The 21,010-nt window shown below is 36.5% G+C and overlaps 2 pseudogenes; both read right to left on the reverse strand.

The window, feature by feature from the left end:
- Positions 1 to 682: 682 nt before the first annotated feature.
- LOC121237030 lies at positions 683 to 3,596 on the reverse strand (annotated as a pseudogene).
- Positions 3,597 to 9,535: 5,939 nt separating this feature from the next.
- LOC121236646 lies at positions 9,536 to 17,571 on the reverse strand (annotated as a pseudogene).
- Between the last annotated feature and the right edge of the window lie 3,439 nt (positions 17,572 to 21,010).

Below are 21,010 nucleotides of genomic sequence, written 5' to 3' on the forward strand. Positions count from 1 at the left end.
GGGTGTTTATGGGATGAGAGGGGATTGGCTTGATTCAGGAGTGGGCCCGATTGGTTTCTATTAAAAGAGAGGTGGGCCTAATGAAAAGAGGCATTTGCTTAATAAAAGAAAGAGGACATTAATTCTTGTTCTAGTTGATGAGAGGGAGAATTTACTCGTGACTGTTGAGCTCGGCTGAGTTGGGGTAGGGGTTGGTTCCACAGTTAACAAATTAATTTTTGTTGTTGATGCCGAGTTTAATGTTGCTGGATTACTGTAGTTGAACAGTGGGCTCGAGCTGGGAGACGCCGGAAGAGAAGAAATCAAAGGCTGTTCCTGGTGCGGCTCCGGCGATGGAAAGAAGTGATGAAGTTCAGGCAGCTCAGTTGCGAATTGCTCTCTGGTGCTATTGGTAAGCTTGTTCTGATTTAGGAAATAGTTTGTTATTTCTGTGTTGCTGGTTAATTGTCATTCTACCTTTTTTTTTCATAAATTCAAGCGTTTGCACTTTTGTCTTACCTATGTATATTCTCATGAAACATCTTAGTTTTTATGATGTTCCCTTCGAGGTTAATCATTGGTCTTTCCCTATCATGGGTCTAAACTTCCTTGAAGATAACAAAAGATCCTAGGCAAAAAATGAAGGATTTTGTCCTCTTTGAAGCATAACATCTGAGAAAGAGTTTTTTTTTTTTTTTTTTGTTGAAACTTGAAGGTCCATCCAGCCTTCTTATTATTAAAAAACAAAACACCTCACTTATGGCAGAGGCAAAAACCGTGGTAACAAACTACGCCATCCCTTCCCAAACGAACATTGCTAAAGAATAAAGAATTAGTTGTTTGTCAAATGTCTACCATGTTGCAGACACGAGACAACTCAATGGATTGTTACAAATGAACACACACACATATGCTCTTTAAACAAGAGCAACCTCTTTAATATTCTTCCCAGTCTCCTTTTTTATGAATCCAACGTAAAGGTTGCTCCCACGTCTAGAGTCACACTCTAAAAGCTTAGTGTCTCGACCACCTTCTGACATGCTTTTTATGAAGTGAACTAGGTGCCTCCAATTCTCCCCTTCAAACAACTTCTTATTCATTCTTAAATATGTGAATGCACACAATCCATTCCCAGAGTTCGACCTACTTGTCTCCAAAACTTGTCCATATGCACTTGCATCATACCTCTCTAGAGCATTCTCCCCTGCAAGTTCTATCCTAGCACTCCTAGTCGCCATCTTTACTTGCCGAACTAATCCTTCTGGCGAACTGTTTGCATTGCCGGGCTGTTCTCCATCTTTCATTTCCATGCAAGTGAAGTTAAATACAACTCCATGTCTGCCCATCATTCGTGCTATTGGAAGGTAACCATCTCTATGTCTAGTATTATAGTATCCAGCAGTTAGTTCAGGAGCATGTGACCTTGTTCTATAATGCCAGTGGATTCCAGCTACTTTTGCAGAAAGTTTTGCTTCAGTTCCTTGAAATATTCCTCTTGCAGCAAGAAGGATTCTATCACCATGCTCTAATAGCTTTCCTGAATACCACTCGAGAAAGAACTGTGCATACTCGCTGCTCCATGTTCCATCCCTATGGAAAAATCCAGTATCCTCGGGAAATTGATTATACTGGCCACAATCATGGGTCCACTTGTTCCCCAGTCTCTCTTCCCTATTGCCTCTGCTGCTGCTTGCAGGGAAGTTCTCATATACTGCATGATAATATATAGATGCTTGTGTTAGAATATAACAGAGCTTAATTGGGATATATACAATTTCTTGAATTTCAGGTCATCATCAGAAGCTATTGGAGTATGAACTTGTCCTTTTTCCTATTTTAAGTAAGCAACATTTACCTTGTCATAGCATTGAAATTCTCCAATTCCAGGAAACCTCCAAGTTCCATTGCTCTCTGGATAAGATGGATATCTGAGTTCCCCACAAGGACCCATTCCCACTTGAATTTCCTGTCAAAAGAAAAAAATGAATTTGAGTTCCTAAAACTGAAAGAAATGATTTCATTAATTGTACTCATGTTGGCAAATGGAAGCACTGGATTAAGCATTCAGCTCCACCGGTGTCACAAAAAGGACCAGAATCTTTAGAACTCTCTAAATTGTTTTATTTTTCTTTAATATAAAGCCATAGTTTTGTTACTAATTAAGTTTCATCAGAGTCAAGTTTGATTTACCATATCTTTAAGTGAAGACAAACATAGTCAAAACTTCATTCATTCGTAAGATTGTTTGGATTCAAAAACATTCTTAACTCATCTTATCATTACAACTTTTCTAAACTTTATCATTATAACTTTTCTAAACTTTAAAACAAAATGTGATAAAAAATTCAACTTTTTTAAATTTCAAAACAAAAATAATATTAAAAATATATATTTTAACAATATTTTATTCAAATTTTAATTTTAATCTTAACTCATTTCATCTGTGAAAACAAATGAGGTAATATTTTCTTTTCTAATACTGTTTAAAATCACTATTCAATTTACAGATTAATTAGTCCCAATGGGTATTAGTTTGTAAATATGTCTGTAGATGGATGCTTACCACAATAACGTCGCCCAAGAAATCTCTGAATCTGTCACGGAAACTCCTCATGTAGTCGCTGTAGACCTGAATGGGTGTTCTTCCTCTAAGAACAGGCAGTGAATCACAACCCAAGGATATGTACTCAGGATTCCTCCTGCCTGATCTGTCTGTGTACACAAGCTCAGGGTTCTTGCTGATTTCTTCCAGCGCCCATGGAGGTAGAGGAATGCTGCAAGATTCAAGATAAAAATGATCGATTATTAATTGAAATTAATTGTAAGTACTCCATCTCAAAGAAGAAAAGACCACTCAAAAACTTTTACCACCCACTAAATCATGTGATGAAATTGAAAATAAATCAAGACGCATAAATATAAGCATTTAATTAAATAGAAATCCAATCATAGATCCCAATTAAAAATTAGATCCTACCTGCAAGAGTCTCCAACATTTCCTCCACACTGATGAAAGGACATAACAACTTGGAGCTTCAAGCCATGCTTCTGAACCATCTGTACGAGCTCAGCATACCCTTCCCAGTTGTATCTCAGAGGTCCATCTTTCTCCACCAATCCCCACCATGCATCCACCATAACTCCTTCCACTCCTGCACTCTTCAGGGCCATCAAACTAGCATTCATTGTTCGAGGCTTGTTCAAGTTCCCTCCTTGCGTTACTGTGTCGAGCGGCAGCATCACAAACACAGGGACCCTTGCATCATTTTCCATGGAATGCCCACCCGAGAGTGCATGAAGCTGTTCGGGCTTCTCAGTACTTCTCCGGTACCCTTCCAACATCGAGGCCTTCGACTTCGAGAATGAGAGCTGTGCTTCCTGCACTGAGTTTCTGATCACTCGGATACGGCATGAAGGCTTGGTTTGAGCAAAGCAAAGTGCGCCAGAGAAGTACTCGCAGGTAGTTTTCTGGCTTTTTGTACTGTCTTTAATATTGATAAAAGAAGCTGAGGAACGTAGTGTTAAAGTCATTATTCTTTTTTTGCCTTTCTTTGGTGGTATTTTGAGAAATATTGGAGAGGAAAAAGAGAGATGCGAGGATGGATGATGGTAGCTGTGGACCTGTGGTGTATATTTATAGAAGAGAATCTCTAGTTTTCCAGAAAAAGGAAAAGGGGGAAAAGACATCAAATCCAGTCAGCTGCCTTTTTCCAAATTAAAGGTCATTTTCACTATATATACGCGGTTACCCTTAATTAAATATTTGTCCATCTGATCGACATGAAAAATGAAAGGAGTTGCTTGGAAGTTTCATTTATTATTATTAATGGCACTAATATATCCAGTATATTTCTGAGTGCTATAGATATAGAGAGATTATATAAAAATAAACTCACAAATTGACGTAATTTAATTATGTGATCCGTTAGATCTATTTTACAATAAAAATAATTTTACAATTTGGCGTGTCACATCAAGTTACCGTATCAGTTTGTGGGTTTATATTTATGTAATCTTTTTTTGTCAAAAGTATTTACCTATTTCTATATATCTAGGAGAGACAAAAAAAATGAAAACACCTTCGTACACACATATAGTAGAATAAGAATTGATTACAAATAACCTCAAGGAGTTGGCTCAAGTGATAAAACCCTTGGGTTTGGGGGGTATGCTCTCTCGGGTATAAGGTTCGAATTCCCTTGAGTGTAAACAATCTATAGGGGCTATTGGATTAGTCGAGGGCCTCTACACCCTCGAAATTACTCAAGGAGCTGTTTTTGAACATCCGGTGCCAATAAAAAAAATTGATTAAACATCATCATTCAAAAATTAGTTTTATTAAAATCTTTTTCTTTTAGCCTGCCCTTGTATTTAGATTCTGAACTAATGGAACTCATGAATTTTCCTTTGAATGTCGTAGATACCTATACTAGACATGCACAAGTACTGATATATCTTATATACTAGGTCCCTGCAGGAAATTAGTAGGTGTAAATTAAGTATTATTTATAATATATAATTAACTAGATGAGTTGAAATATCTAGAATGGTGCAAATTAACCCTTTGATATTTTGATTCAAATATTGCCATCATAATCTGTACGCACTTGTCCTAGTCAAAGAGTTGTTTGTTTATGCAAGCATTGGAAGGTGAGTCAGGCAACCCCACATGAGGAAGAAAACAATATATATATATATATATATGTATGTATATATATCGGTCTGATAACTCATGAGTGGTTTTGTTTTGCCAAAAAAGCATATAAAAAAGCATAATATTATATATATATATATATATATAGCAAATAATTAATCCACAAAAATAAGCTAGGTTCTCCTTGCTCTACGTACTTGTTGTGATTTGCTGTCCGTCCTATATAATATTCGCGGCCTTTTATGTGGATGAAAAATAATTATAATAACAATAATATATAAGAGAATTTTGATAAATTTTCTTGGTTCTGTTTTTGCAACTTGCTTAAGATAAGAAAGACCACCTAACTTAATTACGTTGTAACCAAGTGATCGATCTCTTTGCTTTCATGATTTTCAATATTATTGAATAGTTGTGCTCATGCATGTGTCTTTCTGTTTTTGTTTGCTTTGAAGTTTAATATTCATTTCCTAACCTCCCAATGAAGGATAGCCATACACTTTTTACTAATAGTCGCTTGATGGGCTCCACTACTAATTAGAATATTAATTTTCATCATTTCCATATATATATATATATATTTAGTGAGAAATTATATTTGCAGTCTTGAGTGAATGACTGCATGTGTAATCCCGTTGATGAATGATGGTGAAAGGACTTGTATAAATATAACTGTATGGACTTGTATGTGTAGTCTCTAAATAAGAACTGTATATAGACTAACTCATGACTTTGCAATCATCCAAGTTTTACATGTCAAAAATATTTTTAGTCCTCACCGATCGAAGTAGGAAAATGCATTGCATGCCTCATAGCAAGCAATCCTTTCTGCTTCTTGTTTTTTTTCAAAAATAATGTCGTGGATTCCTCTAATTAATTAAATCATGTGAGATCGATGCTTTAGGCAATTAGCAATTAATATGCTTTCATAGAATTTTTTTCCCCATATTTTTTGTATGACTTTTTATATATAGTGATCATGATCATGATGATCATCTAGCTCGATGATCATTGACTTCTGAGCACAAATTAATGGTTGAGATTCTAAATCAATGCTCATGGCTTTTCAGTGCAACTTTCGGCCTTCGATCTGCCATGCTGCTTCCTTAAGAGTCGTACGTAGATTATAATAATACAAAGTAAGAATATATTGTACGCGGTTGGGTTTGCAGGACGATAACCTCCATTTTATTGCAAAATTAAAGATTTTTGTCCATTAATTGCAACATGCATGAGGTCTTCGATCTTCTTGCATGATTAATTAATATCGATCGGATCATGTATTTCTCCGCGTGTCATTCGAATACCAGCTAATTATAATTAATTGAATTAAGTACCATATATATCATGGCCATTGAGCACGTGGCCGCTAGCTGATCCTAACGTGTACGTGTATACTGTATATAAAGACAAATAGGGAATTGTTTTGCCTTCTTGCATGATATAGATAGTTTGGTCTTCATGCGAAGGAGAGTTTTTGGGCTATCTGTGGCCACGTAGTTCTTAGGTCTACCGTCTTTATTATTATTATTATTATTTGAGGATTTCAAATCTTATCTCTTTCATTTTCCGTCTCTTTCGTCCTCTCCGTTCATTGCAACACTTGGAATAAAAAGAAGAAATAGAAAGTGTAAGAGAAAATTAAAGAGATCACGAGTACTTCATGATCATGAGCAGATTTTGCTAAAAAACAAAGTGGTGGGCTCAATTATATATATAGTACTCATGCATGGTAGGTGGAAAGATGCATGGCATTAGCATAACTCTTTTTATTTCAAAAATTTTATTCATTGTCATTTTTATATATTCTTTTATGTATTTTATTATTATAATTGACTGTATTATTTTTTTAATATAAAATAATTTTTTTAATCAATTACATTAACAGAATGCGCGCGCACAAATTACTTAAAAATTACTGTACGTAGCATAACTCTTTTCTCTTTATCATCGTCATAAATTCGTAGTCATGTTTAAATTAATTAATCATGCACGTGGAAAGAAAGACAAGGCAGTATCATTCAACCAAAGAGAAGAAAAGAAGGCGAATTATACATAGATCAGGCCGTCACTCACGGTTTTGAATTTGGAATATTTGAATAGACGATGTCATGCTGCATGCATGCAAATAAAAAGAATTACCTGTGCCTAAAAAAAAAAAAAAAAAAAGAATTACCTGTCAGCTTCTATCGATTGGTAATTAATAAATACTCTCTCTCTCTCTGTCTCTCTCTCTCTCTCTCTCACATTTGATGTTTTATACCCGCATTAATATTGAATATAATAAAATAACTAAGAAATCATGAAAATATCAAACTCTATGGATCTATTAATAATATTAAAAATTTGATTTGATTGTGAATGAATTAAGTATTAAATTAATAATTCAGAGTACTGTCTAATTCTGATGGTTATATAATTATAACCACAAATTAACCCTTGATATCTACACACACACACACTTAAATACCTTAATTAATTTGCATGCTGACTATCAAGGAAAACCCTAGAGTTGTTTTATTTAATTATAAGTTTAGTATAAACCCATAATATTAGGAATCTAATGCGTCATGTGGCCGATCATCTAAAATGATACTCTTTCATAAAGTTCACAGCCATCATGATTTGCAAAATGGATTGAGTTAGTGAAATACTTGAATTGGGGACAAGTTATTTAATTTGCCTACTTCTTTCAAACTTGCAACACAAGCAGCTAGCTAGCTGTTACTCTCTCACAAATAATGACAATATATGTCCGCATATATAGGTTTTCAAGCTGTCATCGATCCCTTGTTAATTATCTTGCTTATGGTTCACCATTTCTGAAGTACTGTATTAACTTCAAACAAATTAATTAACGTAAAACACCTCACTATCACGGCCAGCTATAACTCATAGAGCACACTGAGAAAGTCCCAATCCAATGAGTCTAACGAAAAAATGGTATCCCAGACCTATTCTTCCGGATTTATAGTTTGAAAAAAGATTTTTTCAAACCCAATTTTCTGTTTCTACTGATCATAAATTGTATGAATGGAATATTGATAGACTCTCTAAATAAGAAATTCTCAATACTATGAATAAAATGTCCATAGTTGCAAATGCCTATGTTAATAACACTAGTCTTAGCCAAACTGAGACCGTTGATCTATTAACTACATGATTTTCTAGTATGCTTCGACATTGGTGGGATAAGCATCTCCCAAGAGAAGCAAAAAAAACCATTCAGAATGCAGTTAAGCATGATGACGAAGGTTTACCTATTTTTTATACTACCATAGGAAAGGGTATCCTTGATGGTGTTAATACTTTGATCTATACTATCCTTAAATATTTTGTTGAAACTCCTTCCAATATTACTAATCGTCTTAGTGATTATTTAAATAATTTGATATGCCGTTAAATGTCTGATTATAAATAGTATCAAGATGTTTTTCTTTCAAGAGTTATGCTTTGGGATGATAGTCACAAACCCTACTGAAAGGAAAAATTCATTGATGGATTACCTCATTTATTTGCTTGCAAAGTTAAGGATAAACTTAGTGATATCTCGGAACTTCTTAATTATGATGATTACACTTATGGTGATATTATCAATACAATTAAGAAGTTTGGTATTAGTATGTGCAACGATAAAAAAATGCTTTGTCAATAGATTAAAAATAATAAGAAAGCCAAATATGAAATGGGTAATTTCTGTGAACAATTTGGCATTCCTCCTAGATATTGCTCATTCTAGACAGAAGCACAAGCGATTTGATAAATTTAGCAATTACAAAACTCACGCTAAGAAAAATTATATTAAGCTTGATGAATTTTATAAGAAACATATTTCTTCTAATAAGAAAAAAACATTTTTATAAGAAAAATACTACCAAAAATCCTCTTATTATTAAACTCATTTATGATCAGATTGATAAAACCAAATTGATCTATCATAATGCCTACATCTTGAATATCGTTACTGAAGAAAAATGGGGAACCTAATATATATTTATTTATATATATATATATATATATATAAATAGACCTCAGTATCCATACTGCCTTGTAAGTTGGATAAAGACCTCTTGTTTATGCGAACTCCAAGACTTGAAGTGGGAGACAGATCAACTTGAGATAAATTTCATGAATTCCATAACCAAGAATATTGAATGCCCAAGAATGGTGAACCAAAAAGCTTATTATGATATATATAATCATGATTATAATATATGAAAAATGATTTGTACAAGTCTCAAATAGATAAATTTCATATAATAAGCCATTATAAAATAGTGGATCTCACCTAAAAAATGATTACAAGAAACTACTAGTTATTAGTGGAACCCACTTTTTTACAAAATGCTTTGTATATTTAAGACTAGTCTAATATTTGAAGTTTGTACCTAGCATTGCTCTTATAATATATATATATATATATATATATATATATATATATATAATACCAATTAATTATAAAACACACACAAAGAAAAAAATATCATGTACTGCAAGTCATAGGGACAGAAGGCAAGCATTGAGCCTGGAATGTATGATCATCTTTATATGGTTCCTATCGTAGCTCATCTAATATTGAGCAAGCAAAAAAATATCTACGTCCCATGCAGGCTCCCGCCAGCTTAATTCTGAGATTACGTGGGATCTAGCTGGGAAATTCCGTGTTGACGCACACAAAATTATGTAGATGCATCCCTTCTTAAAAATATATCCCCACTTTAAAGATATTTCTAATGATTTACCTCGAACTCTTGTATTTATTAATTCAGGTTAACTGGAATGATATATATATATATATATATATATATATATATAAAGAAAAAAAAAAAGAAAAAAAAAAGAGGACCTTAGATGCATTTGCATATCCTAAAAGCATCAAAGAATAAACCATTTCCCCAGATGTTAAATGCCAAAAATGATGCCAAGATCAAGATAACACAAAATGAGAAAGCAGCATGCAGAATTCATATGCGTAGCACCAAGACATGATCTTGTGCATGCAAAAGTACTTGTAGTGCTGTATAAATAATGCTTTTTTGTTGAGATGAAAAAGCAAATCATGCAGCAGCATCCTTTTTCAATATTAATGGTATCCAGCAGATAGAATCTATGTCTAGTATTATAGTATCCAGCAGTTAGTTCAGGAGCATGTGACCTTGTTCTACAATGCCAGTGGATTCCAGCTACTTTTGCAGAAAGTTTTGCTTCAGTTCCTTGAAATATTCCTCTTGCAGCAAGAAGGATTCTATCACCATGCTCTAATAGCTTTCTTGAATACCACTCGAGAAAGAACTGTCCATACTCGCTGCTCCATGCTCCATCCCTACGGAAAAATCCAGTATCCTCAGGAAATTGTTTATACTGGCCACAATCATGGGGTCCACTTGTTCCCCAGTCTCTCTTCCCTATTGCCTCTGCTGCTGCTTGCAGGGAAGTTCTCATATACTGCATGGTATAGAAGCTTGTGTAAGAATAAATATAACAGAGCTTAATTAATGGGATATATATACAATTTCTTGAATGTTAGCTCATCATCAGAAGCTATTGGAGTATGAACTTGTCCTTTTTCCTATTTTAAGTAAGCAGCATTTACCTTGTCATAGCATTGAAATTCTCCAATTCCAGGAAACCTCCAAGTTCCATTGCTCTCTGGATAAGATGGATATCTGAGCTCCCACAAGGACCCATCCCCACTTGAATTTCCTGCCAAAAGAAAAAAAATGAATTTGAGTTCCTAAAACTGAAATAAATGATTTCATTAATTGTACTCGTGTTGGAAAATGGAAGCACTGGATTAAGCATTTAGCTCCAACAGTATCCCAAAAAGGATCAGAATTTTTAAAATTCTCTAAATAACTTTTTTTTCTTTAATATAAAGCCATAATTTTGTTACTAATTGAGGAGTAGTTTGGATTCAGAAATGAGTTGAGATAGTTTGTGAATAGTAGAATAAAAGTTGAATTATTTATTATATTTTGTGTAAAAAATTTAGAAAAGTTGTTTTAGGATCTAAAAGAGTTGAATTATTTATTATATTTTGGGTGAGAATTTAAGAAAGTTGTAATGATAAAATAAGTTAAGGTGGGTTTTAAATACAAACGAGGCCTAAGTTTCATTAGTGTCAAGGTTGATTTACCATAGCTTCAAGTGAAGACAAACTTTGTCAAAACTTCATTCATTCATAAGATTATTTGGATAAAAAAATACTCTTTAACTCATCTCATCTTATCATTATAATTTTTTTAAAATTTAAAAAATATATATAATAAAAAATTCAATTTTGTTTAAATTTTAAAATAAAAATAATATTAAAAAATATTTTATAATAATATTTTATTCAATTTTTAATTTTAATCTTAATTCATCTTATCTGTGAAAATAAAAGAGATAATATTTTTCTTTCCTAATACTGTTTAAAATCACTATTCAATTTACTGAATAATTAGTCCCAATGGGTATTAGTTTGTAAATATGTCTGTAGATGGATGCTTACCACAATAACGTCGCCCAAGAAATCTCTGAATCTGTCACGGAAACTCCTCATATAGTCGCTGTAGACCTGAATGGGTGTTCTTCCTCTAAGAACAGGCAGTGAATCACACCCCAAGGATATGTACTCAGGATTCCTCCTGCCTGATCTGTCTGTGTACACAAGCTCAGGGTTCTTGCTGATTTCTTCCAGCGCCCGTGGAGGTAGAGGAATGCTGCAAGATTCAAGATAAAATGATCGATTATTAATTGAAATTAATTATAACTCCATCTCAATGAAGAAAAGACACTCAAAAACCTTTACCACCCACTAAATCATGTGATGAAAATTGAAAATAAATCAAGACCCATAAATATAAGCATTAATTAAATAGAAATCCAATCAAAGATCCCAATTAAAAATTAGATCCTACTTGCAAGTGTCTCCAACATTTCCTCCACACTGATGAAAGGACATAACAACTTGGAGCTTCAAGCCATGCTTTTGTTGGGGAAATCAACACAGCGGAAGGGATAAAAGCGGTAATAAAAGAGTACACTCTACGCATTCAGTGACACCAAGAGTTTAACGTGGTTCGACAACTGCCTACATCCACATAAAAGAGCTTCACTATTAAATAGTAGTACACAAGAAAATATTACAGAGGAGGAGGATTACACTCCACTCAACTCAACTTTCTTCTTTTCTCTCAGAGCTCTCCAGACTCTCTCTCTTTTCTCTTCTTGGGTGTGTATTGAAGCTCTCACATGGAGCTTCAATTTATAGGCGAGGATTGTGTATGAATGCATTTAATTTTGCATTCATTTGCTGGGCTTTGGGGCGTTGGGGAGATGAGTGCTGAGCAGTCATTGTTGACTGCTCAGGGCATGGACTTCAACAATTCTCCCCCTCCATGCCCATTTATCTAGATGCTATCCATCCCAGCTATGTCTCTGCATAGCTCAAGCTTCTCACTTGTAACCACCTTCGTCAGCATGTCCGCTGGATTCTTTTTCGTATGGATCTTCACAAGCTTCAATAGCTGTTGTTCCATCGCTTCGCGTATCCAATGATAGCGGATATCAATATGCTTGGTGCGGGAGTGGTACATTGAATTCTTGCTCAAATCTAGAGCACTTTGACTATCACAATGTACCTTGTAGTCTTCTTGACTAACCCCTAGTTCTTAGAGGAAACGCTTCATCCACAACATCTCTTTTCCAGCTTCCGCTGCGGCAATGTACTCTGCCTCAGTTGTATACAAAGCAACACACTTCTACAATTTAGACTGCCAAGAGACAGCTCCTCCTGCAAAAGTGAAGAGAAATCCTGAAGTAGATTTCCTGCTATCCAGATCTCCTGCCATATCTGAATCTGTATAGCCTTCCAAAACTGGTTTAGCTCTCCCAAAACACAAGCACATCTTTGATGTACCTTTTAGGTACCTGAGAATCCACTTGACTGCTTCCCAATGATCCTTTCCCGGATTTGAAAGGAATCTGCTCACCATGCCTACAGCATGAGCAATATCTGGTCTGGTACAAATCATTGCATACATCAGGCTTCCTACTGCTGAAGAGTAGGGAATTACTTCCATTTCTTCAATCTCTTTATTTGAAGAAGGACACGAGCTCTTGCTCAACTTGAAGTGGTTAGCAAGTGGAGTATTGACTGGCTTAGCATCTCCCATGTTGAAACGTCTGATGACCCGTTCAACCTATTTTTGTTGTGATAGCCACACCCTTTTGTCTTTCCTATCACGAACAATCTTCATGCCCAAAAGTTGCTGTGCTGGGCCTAAGTCCTTCATGTCAAAGGACTTGGATAGTTCCTTCTTTAGTTTGTTAATCTTGGACCTATCCTCACCAACGATTAACATATCATCAACATAAAGAAGGAGTATGACAAACTTGTCATCCTGGAACCTTCGAACATAGACACACTGATCTGTAACAAGTCTCTTGTAACCATGACTCATCATGAATGAGTCGAACTTCTTGTACCATTGCCTCGGCGCTTGCTTGAGGCCATAGAGACTCTTCTTTAGCTTGTAGACTAAGTGATCTTTCCCTAGAGCTTCAAACCCTTCTGGTTGTTTCATATAGATTTCCTCCTCCAAATCTCCATGGAGAAAGGCTGTCTTCACATCCATCTGTTCGAGTTCCAAATTCAAGCTGGCTACCAATCCGAGTATGACTCGGATTGACATCATTTTCACCACCGAGAAAAATATCTCGTCAAAGTCGATTCCCTTCTTCTGTTGGAATCCTTTGACAACCAATCTGGCCTTGTGCTTTATCAGCTTTCCTTGGCCATCTTTCTTCAGCTTGAACACCCATTTGCTTTTTAGGGCTTTCTTTCCTTCAGGAAGTTTCACCAACTCATAGGTCTGATTTTTCTGCAAAGAACTCATCTCTTCTTGCATTGCCTGCACCCATAGGCTTCTATCAGCATGAGTTTGAACTTCCTGGAAGCTCTCCGGCTCCCCCTCATCAGTAAGCAGAATATAGTCTGATTCCGGATATCTTATCGACGGAATCAATAGGCGGCCTCTTGCCGATCTTCTTGGTTGAGCTTCATCAACCAAAGGAGGTTCATCACCATCTAACCCTTGTGGTGGTACACCAGCTGCTGGTGGAGAGGGTTCTTGCTCCCCCTGCTCGACACCCTGAGCTTCTTCTTCTGCTTCTGGATCTCGATCCTGCATATCCTCATTATCTGTGGCGAACTGTAATGGTGCAGGATGTGTATAGGAACTAAGCTCTACTGACATCGAGGAAGCTTCAGTTCCTATATGCTGGTTTTCATGGAACACAACGTCCCTACTTCTGACAATTCTCTTTGTCACTGGATCCCATAATTTGTATCCGAATTCTTCATCTCCATATCCAACAAAGATACATGGAGTTGACTTGACATCGACCTTCTGTCTCAGCTCCTTGGATACGTGTGCAAAGGCTTTGCACCCAAACACTCTTAGGTGAGAGTAAGAGACATCTTTTCCAGACCAAACCTTCTCAGGAACTTCAAATTCCAGTGGTGCGGAAGGTGATCTGTTGATCAGGTAACAGGCAGCACGAACAGCTTCACCCCAAAATGGCTCTGGTAACTTAGCCATACTGAGCATGCATCTTGTTCTTTCAATGATGGTCCGATTCATTCTTTCGGCTACACCATTGTGCTGAGGGGTATATGAGACCGTCTTCTCATGTCAAATACCGCGATCAGCGCAGTATGCAGCGAACCTTTTGGAAACATATTCTCCTCCATTGTCCGTTCACAGGCACTTCAACTTCTTTCCCGTCTCTCTTTCCACTAGGGTGTGGAAATTCTTGAAGTGCTCGAAACCTGATCCTTTGACTTCAAAACATATACCCAAACCTTTCGTGAAGCATCATCAATGAATGTCACGAAATATCTGTTACCTCCCAATGACTCTTCTTCCATGGGACCACATACATCAGAGTGTACCAGACTCACCAACTCTGATCTTCTCTTCGTAAAGGAATTGAACGAGACTCTGCGTTGTTTGCCAAACAAACAGTACTCACAAGGGTTTAACGCTATTCCTTTGGCAACCTTGATGAGTGCCTTCTTTGCAAGCGTATCCAACCCTTTCTCACCCATGTGTCCGAGTCTCTTGTGCCACAGATTCGGTGATGCCTCGTCTTCTGCTGCATTAAGGCTATCAGTATCAATTTTCACATGGGTCTTGTACAACGTACCACAAATATGTCCTCGGGCGACAACCATGGCACATTGTGACAGCTTCCAAGTGCCATTGCTGAAGTAGCTGTCATAGCCCTTCCGATCAAGGGCTGTTCCCGAAATCAGGTTGAGCCGAAGGTCAGGAATGTGTCGAACATCTTTCAACACCATGGTACAACCAACGTTAGTTTTTATCTGCACTTCGCCAACTCCCACGATCTTCGAGGAACTGGCGTTTCCCATCCTTACCATACTAAAGTCTCCTGCTTTGTAGGTAGTGAAAAATTCACTATGGGAAGTGGCATGGTATGATGCTGCTGTGTCTACCACCCACTCAACATCATGGCTTGCAACGTGCAGACACGTCTCGTCACTGGTGGAGAGTATTGCCACATCTCCCGAAAGAGTGACAAGGGTTTCACCATCTTCTTTCTTCAGCTTACTGCTTTGACCTTGCTCCCTTAAAAACTTGCGGCAGTTTTTCCTTATGTGGCCTTCTTTGCCACAATGGTAACATTTCATATTACCCGTCTGCTGGTTCTTGCTACTGCTGGACTTTCCACGTGGTTGAGACTTCCCTCTGTTTCTGCCGCCACTTCTCCCTCTATCATCACCTCGAGGCCTTTCTCTACTCTCAGTGACAAGGACATGAGTTTGATTCATGTTTGTTCCTTTTCGTCTGACCTCCTCATTAAACAGGGCATCCTTAACCATCGTCATGGTAAGTTTGCCATCTGGAGTAGAGTTACTGAGGGAGACCACCAACGTCTCCCAACTATTTGGTAACGAACTGAGAAGTAGCAGGGCTTGTTCTTCATCGCCAAGATTCAGGTTGACGGATCCGAGTTGGTTAACTAGGTTTGGAAACTCACTAGTGTGCTCGGCAACAGAGGTGTCGCTCTTCAACTTCAAGTTAACAAGCCGTCTCATCAAGAGGGCCTTGTTTCGAGCAGTCTTAGCTTGATACATATCCTCCAACTTTTTCCAGAGGCTATATGCATCTGTCTCCTGGGCCACGTGGTGAAAAACACTATGGTCAATCCATTGTCTGATCTGACCGATAGTCTTCTTGTGCATCTTTCTCCACACTTGATCCGTAACTTCATCTGGCTTCTTCCCTTCATCTTCCAAAGGGTCAGACAGATCTTTACAGTTCAATAGATCCTCCATCCGAGGCCTCCAAAGACTGTAGTTTGAGGCAGTCAGCTTTATCATGGCGCCTGATGCTGAATCCTCCATAGATTTAAACTGATTCTAAATACAAAATGCAAGTATAGGATCTTTGAAGTGGAATTTCATAAAACGGACAGCACCGTTGTGTCCGGAACGCTTGATTTTGTTGGAAACAAGTCTTGTTTCGTCAAAATCAGACTCAAATAGCACAAGGAATGAGCAAAAGAACCAAAACAGGAACACTGTCGCGCGTGCAGCACGTGGCGCGACTAACAGCGCGTAGGCGCGTGTTCTTCACGCGCCAGAACCTCATTGGAGAGCGTGAAACGCGTAGGCGCGTGTAACTCACACGCTTTCTGGAGTCAGTAGAAACGTCAAGCGCGTGAATTCACGCGCAAGGGCCTCTCTGGAGCGCGTGTGGCGCGTTCTGAGAGTGGGTATCACGCGCTCGTGCCTCTCCTGGGCACGTGTCGAGAGTGGACTCACTCTCCGATCTTCAGACGGCGTGTGGGGGAGCGTGCGGCGTTCGTCCGGCCTCTGGTTTTCACCGCTTTTCTTGTCTCGATAAGACGAACACAGTGGTATGCTCAGATTGGAAAACTGAGCTATACACTAAAAACGAGTTTTCTGTAAAAAAAACTCTTCCCAACAATTGCTCTGATACCACTTGTTGGGGAAATCAACACAGCGGAAGGGATAAAAGCGGTAATAAAAGAGTACACTCTACGCACTCAGTGACACCAAGAGTTTAACGTGGTTCGGCAACTACCTACATCCACAGAAAAGAGCTTCACTATTAAATAGTGGTACACAAGAAAATATTATAGAGGAGGAGGATCACACTCCACTCAACTCAACTCTCTTCTTTTCTCTCAGAGCTCTCCAGGCTCTCTCTCTTTTCTCTTCTTGGGTGTGTATTGAAGCTCTCGCATGGAGCTTCAATTTATAGGCGAGGATTGTGTATGAATGCATTTAATTTTGCATTCATTTGCTGGGCGTTGGGGCGTTGAGCATTGGGGAGATGAGTGCTGAGCAGTCATTGTTGATTGTTCAGGGCATGGACTTCAACAGCTTTTGAACTATCTGTACGAGCTCAGCATACCCTTCCCAGTTGTACCTCAGAGGTCCATCTTTCTCCACCAATCCCCACCATGCATCCACCATAACTCCTTCCACTCCTGCACTCTTCAGGGCCATCAAGCTAGCATTCATTGCTCGAGGCTTGTTCAAGTTCCCTCCGTGCGTTACTGTGTCGAGCGGCAGCATCACAAACACAGGGACCCTTGCATCATTTTCCAGCTTTGAATGCCCACCTGAGAGTGCATGAAGCTGCTCAGGCTTCTCAGTACTTCTCTAGTACCCTTCCAACATCGAGGCCTTCGACTTCGAAAATGAGAGCAGTGCTTCCTGCACTGAGTTTCTGATCACTCGGATTCGGCATGACGGCTTGGTTTGAGCAAAGCAAAGTGCGCTAGAGAAGTACTCGCCGGGAGTTTTCAGGCTTTTGATATTGTCTTTAAGATTGATAAAAGAAGCTGAGGAACGTAGTGTTAAAGTCATTATTCTTTTTTTTGCCTTTCTTTGGTGGTATATTTATAGAAGAGAATCTATAGTTTTCCAGAAAAAGGAAAAAGTGGGAAAATACATCAAATCCAGTCAGCTCCCTTTTTCCAAATTAAAGGTCATTTTCATTATATATACACGCTTACCCTTAATTAATTTGTCAATCTGATCGACTCGAAAAATGCAAGGAGTTGCTTGGAAGTTTCATTTATTATTATTATTGGCACTAATATATCCATTATATTTTTATGAGTACTATAGATACAAAGAGATTATATAAAAATAAACTCACAAACTGACGTAACTTAATCATGTGATCCGTTAGATTTATTTTTCAATAAAAATAATTTTACAATCTGACGTGTCACATCAAGCTACCGTATCAGTTTGTAGATTTATATTTGTGTAATCCTTTTGTGTCAAAAGTATTTATCTATTTCTATATATCTAGGAAATGCATAAAAAATGCAAACACCTACGTACACACATATAGTAAAATAAGAATTGATTACAAATAACCTCTAGGAGTTGACTCAAGTGGTAAAATCCTTGAGTTTGGGGGTATGTTCTCTCAGGTATAAGGTTTAAATTTCCTTGAGTGCAAACAATTTCTTGGGATCATTAGATTAGTCGAGGGCCTATATACCTCCGATATTAGTCGGGACGCTGTTCCTGAACATCCGATACCTATAAGAAAATTGATTATAGATCATCATTCAAAAATTAGTTTTATTAAAATCTTTTTCTTTTAGCCTGCCCTAGTATTTAGGTTCTGAACTAATGGAACTCATGAATTTTCCTTTGAATGTCGTAGATACCTATACTAGACATGCACAAGTACTGATATAGACTAGGTCCCTGCAGGAAATTAGTAACTGTAAATTAAGTATTACTTATAATATATAATTAAGTAGATGAGTTGACATATCTAGAATGGTGCAAATTAACCCTTTAATATTTTGACTCAGATATTGCCATCATAATGGGCTAGCTGTACGTACTTGTCCTAGTCAAAGAGATGTTTGTTTATGCAAGGTGAGTCAGGCAACCCCACATGAGGAAGAAAATAGCATATATATATATATATATATATATATATATATCGGTCTGATAACTCATGATGAGTGGTTTTGTTTTGCCAAAAAAGCATATAAAAAGGCATAATATTATATATATATATATATAGCAAATAATTAATACACAAAAATAAAATCTAGTCAGCTCCCTTTTTCCAAATTAAAGGTTTTCACTATATATACGCGGTTACCCTTAATTAATTTGTCAATCTGATCGACATGAAAAATGAAAGGAGTTGCGCGCTTGGAAGTTTCATTTATTATTAATGGCACTAATATATCCGGTATATTTCTATGAGTGCAACAAACACAATCCGATAATATAAAAATGAAGTCACAAACTGACGTGATTTAATCATGTGATCCGTTAGATCTATTTTATAATAAAAATAATTTTATAATCTGATGTATCACATCAAGCCACCGTATCAGTTTGTGAGTTTATGTTTGTATAATCCCTTAATGGCAAAAGTATTTATCTATTTCTATATATCTAGGAAAGACTTGAGAAAAAATGAAAACACCTACTTAAACACATATAGTAGAATAAGAATTGATTAATTACCGATAACCCCTAGGGGTTGGCTAAGTGGTAAACGCCTAGGGCTTGGGGCCAGTATTTCAAATCCTTTTGGGTGCAAATAATCTCTAAAGATCATTAGACTGGAGGATTAGTCGGGACACTGTTTCTGAACACTCGATGACAATAAAAAAAAATATTACAAATCATCGTTCAAAAATCAGTTTTATTGAAATCTTTTTCTTTTAGCCCGCCCTAGTATTTAGATTCTGAACTAATGGAACTCGTGAATTTTCCTTTGAATGTCGTAGGTACCTATACTAAACATGCACAAGTACTGATATATACTAGGTCCCTGCAGGAAATTAGTAAGTGTAAATTAAGTATTACTTATAATATATAATTAACTAGATGAGTTGAAATATCTAGAAGTCGTGCAAACCCTTTGATATTTTGACTCAAATATTGCCATGCATGATATATAATGGGCTGCACCTGTCCTAGTCAAAGAGTTGTTTGTTTATGCAAGGTGAGTCAGGCAACCCTACATGAGGAAGAAAATAGCATATATATATATATATATATATATATATATAGATGTCTGATAACTCATGAGTGGTTTTGTTTTGCCAAAAAAGCATAATATTATATATATATATATATATATCAAATAATTAATCCACAAAAATAAGTTAGGTTCTTGGCCTTGCTGATCTACGTAGTTGTTGTGATGTGCTGTCCGTCCTAGCTAGATAATATTCGGGGCATTTTATGTGGATGAAAAATAATAATAACAATAATATATATATAACAATAATATAAAGCATTGCAAGGTGAGTCAGGCAACCCCACATGAGGAAGAAAACAATATATATATATATATATATGTATGTATGTATATATATCGGTCTGATAACTCATGAGTGGTTTTGTTTTGCCAAAAAAGCATATAAAAAAGCATAATATTATATATATATATATATAGAAAATAATTAATCCACAAAAATAAGCTAGGTTCTCCTTGCTCTACGTACTTGTTGTGATTTGCTGTCCGTCCTATATAATATTCGCGGCCTTTTATGTGGATGAAAAATAATTATAATAACAATAATATATAAGAGAATTTTGATAAATTTTCTTGGTTCTGTTTTTGCAACTTGCTTAAGATAAGAAAGACCACCTAACTTAATTACGTTGTAACCAAGTGATCGATCTCTTTGCTTTCATGATTTTCAATATTATTGAATAGTTGTGCTCATGCATGTGTCTTTCTGTTTTTGTTTGCTTTGAAGTTTAATATTCATTTCCTAACCTCCCAATGAAGGATAGCCATACACTTTTTACTAATAGTCGCTTGATGGGCTCCACTACTAATTAGAATATTAATTTTCATCATTTCCATATATATATATATATATTTAGTGAGAAATTATATTTGCAGTCTTGAGTGAATGACTGCATGTGTAATCCCGTTGATGAATGATGGTGAAAGGACTTGTATAAATATAACTGTATGGACTTGTATGTGTAGTCTCTAAATAAGAACTGTATATAGACTAACTCATGACTTTGCAATCATCCAAGTTTTACATGTCAAAAATATTTTTAGTCCTCACCGATCGAAGTAGGAAAATGCATTGCATGCCTCATAGCAAGCAATCCTTTCTGCTTCTTGTTTTTTTTTCAAAAATAATGTCGTGGATTCCTCTAATTAATTAAATCATGTGAGATCGATGCTTTAGGCAATTAGCAATTAATATGCTTTCATATAATTTTTTTTCCCATATTTTTTGTATGACTTTTTATATATAGTGATCATGATCATGATCATCTAGCCGATCATTGACTTCTGAGCACAAATTAGTGGT

The sequence above is a fragment of the Juglans microcarpa x Juglans regia genome, chromosome 6S (assembly GCF_004785595.1).
Source record: "Juglans microcarpa x Juglans regia isolate MS1-56 chromosome 6S, Jm3101_v1.0, whole genome shotgun sequence".
NCBI lineage: Eukaryota > Viridiplantae > Streptophyta > Magnoliopsida > Fagales > Juglandaceae > Juglans > Juglans microcarpa x Juglans regia.